Genomic DNA, 16,779 nt, shown 5'->3' with positions numbered 1-16,779 from the left:
TCCTGAATTTAAACTAAATCTATTGATGTGAGCTGATGTTTATTTTTGTCTTACAAACATGCCTTTTCCATAAGTTGTAATTAGATTTAAACTAGCTTTCAGTAACTACTTTGTTGCTTTTTTTTGTGATACATGTTGATCCGAGTTAGTCGAGCCTTTTTCACTAACTTTTACCATTCTTTACAGTTTGTTCCTATGTTGTAATGTTACACTACTGTCCAAGGTTAGGGGGAAAAAAGGGGGGCCTTTTATAGCTTAATATGGTATGGGTTTTGCTTATTGTTGAAGACAGCAAAGCAACCTATATATAGATGCATCCATCTACATCATTTGGTCTCTGGTCGATAGTAGTCTCATTTGCAGTCATACCACATCTTCTTATCTTTATATTAATAGATTTTCTAATGTAACTATTTGTTATGTCAATGTAATGCTCCATATATGCATATGTATATAAAAATAAGATGTGGTATGATTGCCAATGAGACAACTCTCTCCCCATGCACTGGTGACAAATGGCCATAGAAGTTAACAACTATAGGTCACTGTACAGCCTGATTTATGTACATGATGTACAATAACAATAAATGAAAAAACAAATATGATATACAGAAACAAATAACCAGTTTTAATAAGGAGCAAAAAGAAAAATGCATCAATTTACCTGTTTAAATAATAAAGCTTTCCTAATTCCAACCGTTGCTTTAATATTTCATCAAAGTGGAACTGGCACTCTGTACCTTGTATTTGACAGGTCAACTAAAAATAAGAGAAAGTAATTATTTAATACATATAGATACTTTTTTTACATAAGGAGCAGATTAATCACAATGAATCTCTTACAGATACATAAACAAATATAATATATCAAATAAAGAAATTACAGCAACCCTAATTTGATATTTGGATTTCCTTCATAGAACATTTGCTTAACCATATTCAAAATAACATGAATAAAGAGCTGCACCATGAGCATGGTGTGCATGATATGCCAGTCTTCCTTTTAGCTAGTCTTTATGCTTTAAATCAATTTATATTCCTATCAAAGGTCTGTGGTTTTCCCAAAGGCACTCTGGCTTCCTCCACCAATAAAAACTGGCCGCCATGAAATAGCCCAAAAGCGGTGCTTAAAAGTGGCGTTAAAATCAAATCAAAATAAATCAATTTATATGATCGACTAGAAATAAATACTATGAGCACTGTTCAAATACACTCCCCCCTCCTAAAAAAAACATGCACACAATGATACACATCGACATGAAACATAAATAATTTTCATGAATAAAGTCCCATAACTCGAAAACATAAAAGTCAAAAATAGATAAAAATCAAAAAGGAGCTTACGTTAAAAGAAATAAACATTTCACCAAAGTTTCATGAAAATTGATGAAAGCATTTTGACTTATTGTCCTAAAACTGGAAAATCCCCCTTTTTTATGAATAAAGTCACAATGCTCCAAAACGTGAAATCCAAAATGTTTTAAAATGGAAAGGAAACTTACGTCAATAAGTATAAACAATTCCCTAAAGTTTCATGAAAATTGGTGCAAGGGATTTTGAGTTATTGTCTTAAGTGTTGACGACAGAGGGATGGACAGACAATAAGAAGTCCTGTCTTTTAAAGACAGATGTACATGTATAAGAACTGCAGGCTTTATTTTGAACATTTCTAATTGATCCGTTTCAAATACTAATCTGTCCATTAAGAATTGACAGAATCTGTTTCATGGCTGTCATGGTTTAATTTTAGACACTGACAACAGGACAGAGTTCTGGAAATCTTTTTTCCCTTGTGGTCCTTAAAGAAAATCTGCTGGTTCTCACTATATTTTTATTGCAAAATACAAAACTTGCGTCAGTCCTTTGAAAATTATTGGTAGCCAATTATTGTGTGTGTGTGGGGGGGATTATGGTTCTTGTCTGAGTCAGAACTTTTTTTTGCACTATGGGGAAAATCTGGATTCAGAATATATTTTTGTTTTGTCATCTGCTTGAACAGATTATTTTTTTCATCAAATTGGGGATCAGAATATTTTTTTAGGACAAAACCATAACCCTTCCCTTGAAATGGACATTCATTCCCTAATCAAAACATTGAGGTTTCAACATGCTTTATGTTGATTATAGTTTTTTTGTGTTGTTGGGTTACTGGCTAATAAAAAAAAATATATACATTGTATATGCATGTATATTCAGTATATTTCCAATATGGTTTCAGATGTTTCAAGCTCCATTCTGTTACCTTACATATATATTCAACTTATATAACAATTAACTTATGCAAAGTAATCACAAAGATGTTTTTGAATATATAATTTTATCTTTATATTAATTTATATATTTTAAAAAATAGTGGGTCAATAAATTTAATGTAATAGTCATACACACCATGATTATTCTATCACGTTTTATTGTTCATATGCTGTGTAACTCTGCATTTAAAGAGCACAAAATAAAAAAAATTGAGAGGGAGCTACCTTTTATCAATGTCAACAATAATGTAAACATGGTAAAGTATCATGTATTGAGCATCCTGGTGTTAAAGTGCATCTGGGAAAAATTACCTTAATTCAAACTGTTAAAGGAGAGTATATGAATGCTCTTTATCGTTTAGCATCTATTTTTCGCTACTGTTAGCATCAAATGAGCCTTAATTTTTTAACCTCATATCTCGTTTTGTAGCTACTTGGCAACAAATGGAGTAAAATGTTTATCTTTAACGTTATTTACACAAATATTTTATCGTCATTCGCCATTTGGGGTACCCAATTCCTACCCTCTTAAAGTCCTGTAACTCTGGAATGACACAGCCAAAATTTTTCAAAATAAAATCTGATATTGTTGTGAGCAAATTACATCAAATTTAAGTTATCTTACAAAGTGTTGACAGACAGATGGACATCGGTACAGTTAATATGTCCCGTCTTCGACAAGCGTATAAAAAGTCAAGTGTTTGAAAATTTGGTAACAGGAACCATGTCTAGATAGATCATTTTGGAGCAAATATCACTTTACAATAAAAAAAGAATGTCTAAGGACATGAACGCCCCAGCTCAAGCTTTGCAATTTTCCAAGTTAAAAGGGGGCTAACTCTAGAACAGTAAATGAATCACAACCGAAAGTCTGTTTGCGTGTTGTGGTTCTTTAAGCATTGTGTATGAGTTTCATAAAATTTGCACGAGACAAACTAAAGTTAGAGTGCAGAAACTAAAATTTGGCTGGACAGACAGTCAAGGGTAACACTAAATGCCCTTGTTGCCTAGAGCAGGGCATAAAAAACACCCACAGATTTTAGCAATTCATGTGTCCAATGTAATTACTATGTTTTTAGGGAACAACATTAACCTTTACTAAGATTATGAATAACTCCAAGGCACCTATAACATTTATAAAAAAGTATTACATTTTTAAAACCATTTAACAAAAAATTAACACACACATTTTATGTTGCATTGTAAAGTCCAAAATTGTCTGACTTTTGTTTTATTATATGGCAACACAAAATCCATTTAAGGATAATTCCAGGCCTCATGATTTAGGAAATGTAAGCGCCAGAATTTTTGTTTTAATATAAAAGTAATACAACATGTATGTGGTATGATTACCAATGAGACAACTATCTACCAGAGACCAAATAAAGTAGATGTTAGCAACTATATGTCTGTATATTATGTACTTATATAAATTTATTCTGTAATTTGTTGGTCTCTAGGGCCTATAGTGTTTGAGGTGTTCCAAGAACTACATAAAAATGTATATAAAACTAAGAAAATAAATACAAGCAATATTTAGTGTTAATTTACAACTACATGTACCTCAAATAAAGCAAGCCTACATTGTTTGTATCTAAGCCAAGACTTAACAGGTCGGTACATGTAGCTCTGCTTCATGATTCGACCAAAAGGAAATTTACATTGTACAGTATATATACCCATCTTAAAATTGTTTGTAACTAGATAGAACCTCCCCCCCCAAAAAAAAAATAATAAAAAGATGAATGGTTGGTAAATGCATATTCAATACTTGTCAAAGTCAAAAATTAAGCTTTCTCTTGATCTTACCTGTTCATAAATTCTGAATTTTAATGCCCTATTTTTCTAATTCAATATCAGATATTTAGAAAGTTGAACATAACTAGTTTTAAGTCCTAAGTCAGGAATCTGATGCTCGGTTAGTTGTCGTTTATTGATGTTGTTCATAAGTGTTTTTCGTTTCTCGTTTTTTATATAAATTAGACCGTTGTTTTTCCTGTTTGAATGGTTTTACACTAGTCATTTTTGGAGCCCTTTATAGCTTGCTGTTCGGTGTGAGCCAAGGCTCCGTGTTGAAGACTGTACTTTTGTAAATGCTCTTTTGTTCCGACGTTGGAAAGTTCCGGCGGAAAGAACTAACTAGCCGAAAAGTTCCGGAGGAACTTATTAACTAGTTACTTTGTTCTTAAAAAACTTTGGTTCAAAAGTTCCACCGGAACAAAGTGACTAGTTGAAATGTTCCAACGGAAAATATCAACTAGTCAGAAAGTTCCTTTTTGCCAAATTAGTCCAACCCGGAACTAACAAACTAGCCAAAAGTTCCAACGGAACTTATCAACCAGGGAGAAAGTTACATTTGGAAAATTGATGCAAAGTAAAAGCGCAACATATTATATTTGAACCTTTCAAAGGGAAACCAAGATACTGATTACAAAAGTCAAAAAGAACTTATCAACTAGCCACAAAGTTCCTCTTTGGCAAATAAGTCAAAACCGGAACTAACAAACTAGCCCAAATGTTCCAACGGAACTTATCGACCAGTCACAAAGTTCCATTTGGAGAATTGATGCAAAGAATCACATGAGGAGGGGGTATTCTTCCCTCTCTTGACATGCTTGAGGATACTATGAATACTAAATTTGCATGATAATGCAACTTATTCCGTTTTATGTGAGCTATGAAATACAACTTAAATTTTGCATATTTGTCCCCAAAGAAACCCCTTTCAGTGCGTTGGGTATTTTTGTAAATAAATGATTTGCTCTTATATATACTGGTACTCATTCTCCCCCCTCTTTCTACAAAAAGGACGAAATATGGTATATTCGGAACGATGTAACTTAGTTGTTCTGTTCCGCCAGAACTATTCAACTAGCTACATTCTTCCGGGACTTTTCAACTAGCTACTTTTTTCCGGAACTTTTCGACTGCACTCGGAATAAAACAACTGGTTGGAAAGTTCCATCGGAACGAAATAACTAGTTGAAAAGTTCTGCCGGAACAAAGTAACTGACGGAACATGATGGCTGTTACACTTTGACCTCTAATGGTTTACTTTTACAAATTGTGACTTGGATGGATAGTTGTCTCATTGGCACTCATACCACATCTTCTTATATCTATATAATAGTTGTTTCTTAGAATTTTTACTGTAAATTCTTAAATTATAGTTTATTTATTATTGTGATTTATGAAAGAAAGGAGAAAAATATGAGGTTAATTTAATATTGCAAATTCTGTAAGAGGAAAATCTGCATACAGATACATGTATCTGATACCAGAATGTGAGTTTTTATTATTGTGATACTCATCCAGTCGTATTATTCACATTCATGAAAACCTCACAATTTTTCCTGAATTTACAGTACTAAACAATTTACTGCCTTGCCAATGTTTGCTATAACTGAGGTACATACATGTACATGTATATAGATATCATCTGCATGCATGCAGTGTTATTTTAATTTAAATACTGATGATAACCATATCTAAAAAGAACATGTCAAGGTGGGTAGTCATGATTAACAAACTACATAATATATCTATTAGTCCAATATTATTTTGTCATGAAAGGCTTCTTTAATTTTTTGCTGTGATGCCTTCTTAAGATGGACTGTCATAGGAAGGCTTCACAGTAAAATTTAACAAAGCCTTTCAAGAAATCATAATATCATATTATTTGGACTATGCGTTCAAATTGGTCAAATCAATCAACAAGTATATAAATTTGCTAAAGGTCATATTGATGACTTTGTGTACATGTGAAAAATACTATTTCTAAGATAATTTTCCAAGGTGCAGGCATTTTTCAGAGAAAGATGCAAGGTCCAGGATAAGTCCAAATAATTATGACATCTATGAAAGAATTTCATGCTGTTTTTTGCTTTCTACGCCTTCATGGCTTCAACGTCAAGTAGGAATCTATAAACATAGGGTGCTGAAAAAACAGACAACACTCAGCAAAAAATATTATAATCTTGACTTAAGACTGGAATTGGGTGATAACATCATGGTCTGTTGGCCTCAAATTAAGGGATCAGGGTTCCTTTGAGCAAGTTTTTTGTGTCCCAGGCTCAAAATTATGGGCTCATGATTCATTCGAACAAAGTTTTGTGCCCAAGGCTCCAGTGTTAGGTCTCCATGTTTTGGAGATAGGGATCCCGGCTCGAGCAACGTGGGCACCGGGCTCCGAAGGAACTATGGAGCCAGTGATAAATTAAAATTTACCCGACAGGATGCCTACAAAACGTAAATTAGGAACAAATTTCAGAGCAAGTGTTTAGAATAGGATCTTGGCAAGATACAGAGAACTTGTTTCATTCGATATTCTGTTCATTTACTGACTGGATTCTATAAATTATTTTAATTTCATATATTTTTTGCAGTCTACTTTCGTTTTGACCACGTGTATATCATACGTGCTAACACTGAACTCGTTTTTTTTTTTCTTTTACCGTGCCATTTTCGCCATCTGAAAGGAATGATTAACAAAAGAAACAATGTATGTTTCATAAATTTTACACATTTATTGTCTTACACTTACTTTTCTTGTTAGATTTTCACGTAGAAGTGAAAATATTTTCCGTTGCAAGGTGCTTTCCATTCTGCAAACCACAAGCATCTTTCCGACGGCGATCGTCTTCTGATTGGTTGATCCTCAAAAGGAGGCGGGGTCCCGCAAGCGGACAATATCGGCAACAAAAACAGCTATTGCAACCGTTTACAATATAATTCAGGCACAAACATACAATATTCGCGTTTCAGTAAATAAATTACACCATATCGATACCCGTTTTCAATTCAAATGCATGTATGTAATTTGTTATCATACATTTTTATCGATAGACGTAGCTTTCGGGCTCATCGCCATTAATGAATATATGAATATTTAATGAGGTCTTTGCGGAGTTACCTCCCCCCTGACCAAATCTAATCGAAATTGCCTTAACATCACTGCGTGATGTCTTAATGAAGAATGCTTCATACCTTCTTTTATCCAGATAGTTGAAATTGAAATTGAAAGCTTATGGAGATCACTTGAAGAAGACAAAATTAAATTACCAGCGGCAGATGTTATAGAATCCTTAAAAACAGTGAGTAAGGGTGCCATATTGATAACGGAACCTTTTAGTTTCCGAGAAACTAACCTCTCTCTGTCTCTCTCTCTCTCTCTCTCCTTCTCTCTCTCTCTCTCTCTCTCTCTCTCTCTCTCTCTCTCTCTCTCTCTCTCTCTCTCTCTCTCTCTCTCTCTCTCTCTCTCTCTCTCTCTCTCTCTCTCTCTCTCTCTCTCTATTTCCGAAGATATCTTATAGAAACGGAGATGATGAGTCTTATGTAGACGAAACGCGCATCAGGCGTATCAAATTATAAGCCTGGTACCTTTGATAACCAAAGGGAATGAAATCTTACGTTCATCTGTTTTTCTAAATAACTGTCTAGAAAAGCAGACACTCTGCTGAAACATCTTAAACTATTTTCCTCACTTCACATCTAATTAAGTCTTAAATGTCTGGATGTGCATCAGGTAGATAGCAATTTGAAATTTTACGAATTCCTTATTAAAATGTTTAAATTATTGCTCAGTTCATTAACGTACTATTTTGACCACAATGTTATACCAATTACTTTATATTTGAAATTTAGGAAAAATATTGTTTACCGAATTGGTTGAATTAGCGGCTATTATTTAGATTTTATCTCCATTAATTTTAGATAATGAAGTGAATATTATTAATGTGTGTTAACATTTGAGGCTAATATACTAGGAGCATCAGCTGTATATATAAATACCAGCACAACAATGTTAAATCTACAATTTTTTGTTCTTCCTTCGCCGGGATTCGAACTCATGCTATTGGGATATCGAGACAACACCGCCTGCACTGTGTGCAGCGCTTTAGATCACTCGGCCACATAGACTGAATTTAAAATTCAGCTTTCGGCGGCCTAGTGTTACCTTTCCTCGTCAGTAGAATGTAGAGTTCTAACACATTACAGGATAGATTAGGCATGAAGATGGAATTGATTGCAGATTAGCTAAATTATCTGTCATGAAGGATCGTAAGATGCAGTCACAGAAATAATCATTTGATTAATACGTCTAAACAAGTGACAACTCTACGACAGATCCATCCATTGGAACACCAGTGTAGGTGATACACGGCTGAAAACACATAAAATATTCATAATTACGAATATGAATATAATATGTGTTTTCAGCCGTGTATCACCTCCTTCACTTGTGATCCAATGGATGATATATGTGGTACTCAAACGGATGAGCTTGGTGCATTTCTATTTTTTTTTTTTTTTTTTTTATTCAGAATGATCAAGTTGAAGATTTTTGGAGAACAGTTGAGGAAAAGAAAACAACATTTCCAAGTACACATACCGATGCATTAGAAACATTGAAGTATGAAAACAAGGTATTTAGAATTAAGTAATATTCTTTTGTCTATGCACGATACACATGTCCTCTAGAATCGAGTTTTACTAGCTACTGTTAATTTTATACATATATGTTTGTTGTTTTTTCTCTCACTTCTATTGAATACCCTCACCCAGTTTTTGTAATATAGTGGAACTATAAACAACTGTCAGATTTTGCAAGCTTGAAAAACAAGTTTAACCCACTATTTTCTTCGACAAAGGCATGTGTCAAGTCAGAAATATGACGGTTCTTTTCCACTCGTTCCATTCGTTGATAACGTTTTATTTTGTCAGGTTTGATGGACGTCCCTTTTTGAATTTGCCATGAAGTTTGATATTTTTGTTGTTTTTTTCCTCCAAGGGGGGCATGAAAATAGACATGATCACTAAGGTTTTTTCCGACCGGCAGTAAAGACCTTGCCAAAGTAGGGCATCCGTTTTGCTGTGCGGGATGTACAAGTACACAGACACGCCAGCTCAGAATGGGGATATTAAATTCCAGCCTCATGAAGTGAAGAAAACCACGCTCTCTGCAGGTTAAGAACCATTTCAAAACTCTTTGAAGGGTCGGTAGGTGGCCTGAGGAATGCAAAATTGCTGTCCTTATCCAATATACCCTCTTTTACTAATGGCAGTCCAAATTATCCCGCCATTCATCAGGCTAGGACTTCTTTATATGTTTTCCGTTTAAACCTTCACATACGTATGATGTCTTTAAATGGATGAAGACGATGAAAGTATATTCTAAATGCTAAAAAAGAAGAAAGTATTTAGTGATTGTGTTTTTTTCAAACTTTGGATTAAAATCAAATGTGTATTCAGATATATCCAATTTCAGTGCGGACAACGTAAAGTATATAGTTATAGCAGCTAATAATGGCAAGTTTCATATATTTTTTTTCAAAATGTAGTCCTCTGCTTTTACTTTCTTATATCTTCTGTGGTTTTACTTCTAATTAGGTGAATGAAGAAAAAAAAACATGAGACTTAAAGACAGGTTCACGTTGAAGAAAAATGTTCAACCATATCGAGTGCACCGCAATCAATTTTTTTCAAATATAACACTGTAAAATATAATGAATGAGCACAAATAAAGAGGTAACAAGCGTGCAATCAATAAAATTATTTTGTTGTTCTTTGGAATTTTCCCATCTTATTTCATTTCAATGAATTATAAGGTTCATCATAACATTTTGGTAAATATGGCCATATTTACACAACAAATTCTACTCTGAGTACATACAAACCTGTGCACCTGGAGAAGTTTAAAGGCATGGCAGGAACTAGGTAATTAAATTTTAGATTCATTAAATGTTTCAGAAAATTATAAACATTTCTACATTTTGCTGTTCATCTTTCTGTCAGTCCTGTAGAAGGTGCAGTAATAAACTTAATTGGGAAAGATGTTTGAGAAGCTCCCCTCATATAATAAATGTTGTGAGTAGTATTGATTTAAATGGACAATAGATGGACAATAGACATCCGCAAACAATAGGCTATTTAAACTGTGTAATTGAGTGGACCGTATCAAATGAAACTCATATATTTGTTTATTTTGCTATTTTTTGCAGACTGGAAAAAAATGCACAGGTACGTTTTTAATTTTCTGAAACATAGACTGCATATGACTTTTATATATCTACATGTAGGTCCTGTCATGCCTTAAAACTTTCCTAGATTCACCAGTTTGTCTATACTCATAGTAGATTTTATGTTGAAAACACGGCCATATTTTTCTATTCCTTTTGATGAACCTTAAGAGAATTATGATCCAAATGTTATGTTTTTTTAAATGCATTAATATAGTTATAATATCTAAATTCATCGCCATGAAATGTCCGAAGATCAATAAATCGATCAAACCTATTCAACTACTAAACATGAAAATGAAATGTATATATATTTACAATTTTCCCATATGACACTATGTTGCAGGCCCCCTCTTTCCTTCCTCGTTCACCAAAATTTATCTCGATTCGCCGGTTGTCTTGCAAGAGACGGTAACTGTTTACCCAAACGGTACCACCTGAATATCCCCCTTTTTCTGTTTTTTTATGCAAGTTTCGTATCGCTCTTTTTTTGTTTATTGTCGTATTGATGTCCCTTGTGTTTTTTTGTTCATGTTCCTGAAATATAATTTTGTCTCTCGATTTCCCTTTGCAAAAAACGCTTTCTTTTTTTCTTTCAAAACAAAGCATTGTAGGTGTACATATCTTCTACATATGTTTCTGTGCTAAATTTATAATTATTGCGTTCAATCAATTTTATCTCTGAGATCTAAACTAAAGTGAAGTTTTGAAACTGATAGAAAAATACATTGGAAAGAAACAAATGTAATTCGTATTTTGATGGTGTATATAGTAAAAATACTTTTGATAAATCCCCCCTTTTTCAATCAATTCAATACAGGAAAGGGTTTTGTGTTCAAATTTATATAACACAATCACACATTGTTCAAAAACATATTTAACAAACATATGATTGAATCTGGCACCTATGTTTATTTAAATTCAAGAGAGCACATCGGTTAAAAAAGAAAAACCGATCAGTACGAACAAAGTGCAAATCAGACACATGACAGACTTGTTTGATAGTTTAACCTGCGGTAACGTGTTTCTTTATCCTGCTTCCCATATTCATTGTCGTTGAGAAGCGAAGATTTGCAATATATTCCTATACAGGCAATAATATCAAATTTCAAAAAAATACCCTTTTAAATCAACGCCGACACCTGAAATTTATAATAATAACTATTGTAGTCCCGTAGTTCATGAAACAAGTTCTCGATTTGCACTTTGCACACAGGGTGAAGTTTAGGTTGTTAATATAATTCGTGATCAGCTATTTTGACCAAGGAACACCGACACGTGGTAAAACATTTGCTTCTTATGAATGATTTTCTCTTGATTTTGATAATAAAATTATTTTACTTGAGGTCCTTGTATTGCAGCATGATTTATCAAGTGTTAGAAGCATTATTTAATTTTTCATTTTAATTGTAGCTGAAAATGATGTTAGGAAGAATGAGAACAACATCAGAGGTCGATTTTTATATCCATAGAAGGACGAGGATATATCTTTCTCAAAAAGAAATACATAAAAGCAACAAACACAAAACGTAAAACGAGTATATCAAACAAACTGATGCTAAGGAGACAACCCGATAATGAGAAAAATGGCTGTGAAATAAATATTGGCAGAGTTAAAATCAATTTGAAAGGTTTTTTTTTCTAAAGAAACCGTCCTGATGAGTGACAAAATAATTGTATTGAATGGTGACTTTAATCAAATATTTTTGTGTCATTGTCATTTGTTCTTTGGTTGTATTATTTTTTTCTTTTGAAAAAAGATTGTGTGATTTGATTGATTTTTTTCAGTTCTTGAACTATCATTTACCTGTAAGAATCAATTATGCTACCTTCAACTGTCCAATATTTTCAAGAAAGAGGAGAGTTGTTCTTAAAAATATTGGACATTTAAAGGTTTCTTGGAATTTGATGCGACTGTCATACAAGTGAGAGGTTTAGCTAGCTATAAAACCAGGTTTAATCCACCATTTTCTAAATAAGAAAATGCCTGTTCTAAGTCAGTAATATGACAGTTGGGTCAATATCTTTAATTGTTTTTACATAGGCGGTAATGGTAACGTTTTTTCCTGTAGCTCAGTCCATATCGTCAACTTGGATATGTATGATAGCTCGTTTCGAAGCTGTGACATTTTCACATATGTGGTTAAATTTTCGGGGTACGAAGTGAGATTACTTTTTCCATAAATTAGCATACCCCGAACATCCTTTCGTGATGCGGCTCCTCGTGGTAAAAAATTCCGTTTCGACACAATAAGTTCTTTGGAAATGTAATACTTTGAACACATTGAATAGCTCCATAGTTTTTACACATTTATTCTATGTTCCTCTACTTTCCTAATCACCACAAATGGTTAAGCTCAGTCATTTGTAAAAAATAGAAACATGTCCAATATCACTACACAGAGATTTTTTGTTTACACACAACTTTTGAGTTCCTCATTTCGAGGCGCATTAGGGATATTGACCCAGTTGTTATCTATTCGTTTGGTGTGTTTGAGCTTTTGATTTTGCCATTTGATTAGGGTCTTCCGTTTTGAATTTTCCTCGGAGTTCAGTATTTTTGTGATTTTACTTTTTCTTACAGGCAAATGATAGCCCAATCATTAAAACAAAGAACGGGTACAACAATAGAATGACGTCACAACAATGTTTTAAATATATGTATATTCGTACCTTTCAAAATATTGTTTTCAGATTTCAAGATTTCTGTAAACATGGTAAATCTAAAACAGCTCATACGGGATAAATAAAACAATCAAATTACGTTTTGTAAAATTTAAGTTAAGAAAGAGTTGCCTCCTTTTAAAGGTACCATTACCAAGTTTAGCAAATAATTGCATTATTTCCATTGTCTTTTAGGTGTACCCAATGAAGAGTGCTAACCGAGGAAAATTTATTCTCATATCAAACGTTCAAGTGAAACCACTATGTACAAAAACCCAGAACGAGGAAAAGAAGGCACAAAGATATGCAGATTATCTTCGGAATTCAGACTTTGATCTGGTCAATGTATTTCAACTTTTTAAATTGATGGGATATGATACAACAGACGGTAAACATTTTGGGAAAACAAAAGAGGTATTGTGTGATTGAAAGGGGCATTGGCTAACATTTAGACAAACAATTATATAATAAACTTGTTTTTCATTGAAATATTGAAATAATAATCTGAAAATAGAAGCTTGATTGTTTCAAATTTGTTGTAAAAATACTCTGAAAGAATAGATGATAACTGATTGTCTTGTAAGACAAAGATTCGGCTACATTTTGGTTTATATGCATGCAACTTCTAACCTGACCCTTATTTGGAGGGTACAAAAACACAACCTGTATACATTCTTGGCTCTCAGATATTCTGCTTTGAGTGTTCCTAATGATAAATCAAGAAAAGCGAGTCGGTTCCAATAAAGTTTTTTAAGTTAAGGCATATTTGTTCTTGAGATAGCTTCTCTTATGTGTGCTACATCATTCTTTCAATTGTAGGGAAGTGTGTGTATTAAAATTTACATAAGACGTACATCACATATTCTTAGTCCCATTGCTTTTGATGTTAAGTTATTTCCATCTCAGGCATTTATTTGGGGCGGGGTCAATGTGCCGTTATTTGCACATCAGACAGTACTTGTTACCAGAACTTTAGATATACCAAACGAGGTACTCCATCATGTTCATATCTTGGAAACAGCCAATGTATGCCCTACTTTTTAAGATTTCATCCATACAGTTTTGTATTATTCCAAATCATCAATCAAAAGGTGTTCTACAAGGATCACCATTCCTTCACCTTTCAATTTGATATCTAAATTACCAATATATATTCTTCACAGTTTTAGATTTACCCCTATGCGCAAGAACTTTTTTGTTTAAAATATTTACTACTTTCCGGTTTGTTCATTTTGCTAGGCACGAGTTGGTGGTGCTACATCTGACAAAGGTCCAAATCATTTGCCCTATGCATACGTGTTTTCCTGTAAAATATCTTATGTTTATCTTGATGTGCCCTGTGGTTGTCTAAATGTTTGTATTGTTTTTGCACGATTCAGTGTGATTGTCAGGCTTAATTATGAGAGTGAATGTTTGATTCCTTTGCCAGATTTCTTTGATTGATATTACCACACGGTTTTGTTCTTCAATTCACAGTTGTGATGTGATTGTCAGTTTGCAAAGAATTTGGCTCAAACCAGTGCGAGAGGCCGTTTTAAATTTCAGAGAAATATTTTGCTCCATGCTGAAGGCCTGCCTGTGCCTATGGGATAAAGAACAGCAATAAGAACGTTGTTCCCTTGCTATTGTTATTTTTTGCTGTGTCTGAATTGATTTTGTGTCATATGGATACCATATATTCTTTATTTTCTATAATTTTCATAATTTTCATATTTTTTTTTTAATATTGGTTGTGGTCTGCGTTATTTTTTATTGTAAAAAAACAATGTCAAAAGAGAAAAATGAGCCTCAAGGAAGAACTATTTCTTTGATTGATTATGCCCACAAGAAAAACAAATCTTTTAATAGTAAAACGACTATTTATATATTTTTTGATAACATTATATCAAAGACCTAGAAAATGTGTTTTTATTTTATTGCACATACTTCATGTACTTGTTTGTCTATTTAAATTTATATCAATTTTGGGTCGTATGGCCACCGACAGTCAAGGGAGATAATCTTGATTCCTAATTAGATAGTGTTAATCACCTGGATACTAACGATATGCTGATAGTGCTCAACGATTAATGCATTAATGATTGTCTTCTATGTAATTCTTGTACATGTTGTATGTTATAAAGTAAACAGTTCATTTGGTAGAAGTTATTTGACAGTTTTTGACTTTAAAAATGTTTTATCTAAAACAAAGGAAATCATGTTCAAGCCACCATATTCACCTCAATAGTCTTTATTACACTTTCCCATTCATGGTTATTGTTCAACACATAGGCAGAACATATTGGGATTTTACTCAATACAGTTATTTCAGCACTGATCCGTCAGGTTTCAAATTCATAAGCATTGATTAGGTTACAGAAGTAAATTGCCTTTGAAAACAAGTATTTGTACCGATAACAGGCCAACTGTCTGAACAGTGCCTAATATACAGCGAGGAACATATTAAAAACAATTACCGAAAGACTGACATAACTTAATTGCACGGTATCATTTATAAATTATAATAATATGTTTTGTTAATATAAAAATCTATTTCAGATTATTCCAAGTCGTCAATTCAAATCAACAAGATTGGTATGAAATAAAATGATTTGATTTTGCTTTGCAGGAAATCAAGGAGATATTGAAACAAAAATTAAATGATATAGACAAGGATTCGTCTTCTAAGTATGATAGCCTTATTGTAGTTTTCTTGTCAAGTAAAATTGACCCTCAGGCAACAATGATTTATGACATAGATGGAGAAGTTGTTCCAAATGATGAAATTTTAGAAATCATAAAAAGCTGTCAAGGTTTTGAAGGGAAATCGAAAATTATTATTGTCCATACTTACAATTCTAACGGTATGTTCGTTGTTATACTCCATTTATTCATACACATATCTAGTAATTAACAAAAAGTAAAATCACAAAAATACTGAACTCCTAGGAAAATTCAAAAAGGAAAGTCCCCAATCAAATGGCAAAATCAAGGTTCAAACACATCAAACGAATGGATAACAACTGTCATATTCCTGACTTGGTACAGGCATTTTCTTAAGTAGAAAATGGTGGATTGAACCTGGTTTTATAGCTAGCTAAACCTCTCACTTGTATGACAGTCGATGACAAATGTCGATGTGGATTCATCCAAAAAAAACCAATGATGTTTTTGGAATTTATTTACGTAGTCTTTAAATCGATATGTCGTGTAATGATACTCGTAATCAGAAAATCATTTTGAACCTAAAATATGTATCATAATTGGCGTCCAAATCAATTCTCATGTATGTGTAATAAGATAAAAACCATTCATATTAAATAAGGGGTATAAGCAGTTTAAAGATGTTCAAATTTCAGAAATCCATTCAAAACGTGCAAGACAAACTAAAAAAAAATACGACGGATTCGCAAGAACTACAAGAGTAGTGAGACCGCGTGGGTCATAATTGTAGGCGTCTCTTTCTTTGTATGTACACCCCATTGCGAATCCAGGTACTGTCAAAATGCCACAGTACATGTACGAAATAGAACACAATCGGTAGCCTCGTTAATTAAACAACTATTATGATACCTAAAGATATAATGCGCTAATATCGCTAGTAAGCTTAGACACATGCACAACGAATTGGTCAATCAATTTTTGTTGCTATGAAGGGAAAAACAGAAACACATCCAATAATCATTCACTTGATTAACAAATGTGGAAATAGAATAATCTCAAATTTGAAGATTCATTTTAGAGAGTTGTGTTTGTATCTTTAAACGGGCATACTAAAACTGTAGTCCGGTTAATGCATTGAAATATATTTGGTAATTTTTGCACATCTTTGGAGACTATCAAAACCGTTTCACATTGTGATAGAA

At 33.1% G+C, this 16,779-nt stretch overlaps 1 long non-coding RNA gene across 1 annotated transcript; it reads left to right on the top strand.

Moving 5' to 3' along the window:
- Nucleotides 1-8,595: 8,595 nt before the first annotated feature.
- On the top strand, nucleotides 8,596-16,100 carry LOC127720660 (uncharacterized). The gene is made up of 3 exons (XR_007990914.1): nucleotides 8,596-8,677; nucleotides 13,130-13,348; nucleotides 15,543-16,100. It is a non-coding gene; the product is annotated as an uncharacterized LOC127720660 (long non-coding RNA).
- The last annotated feature ends 679 nt before the right edge of the window (nucleotides 16,101-16,779 follow it).

The sequence above is a fragment of the Mytilus californianus genome, unplaced genomic scaffold (assembly GCF_021869535.1).
Source record: "Mytilus californianus isolate M0D057914Y unplaced genomic scaffold, xbMytCali1.0.p SCAF_11, whole genome shotgun sequence".
Lineage (NCBI taxonomy): Eukaryota > Metazoa > Mollusca > Bivalvia > Mytilida > Mytilidae > Mytilus > Mytilus californianus.
This window is presented reverse-complemented; position numbering and strand designations above follow the sequence as displayed.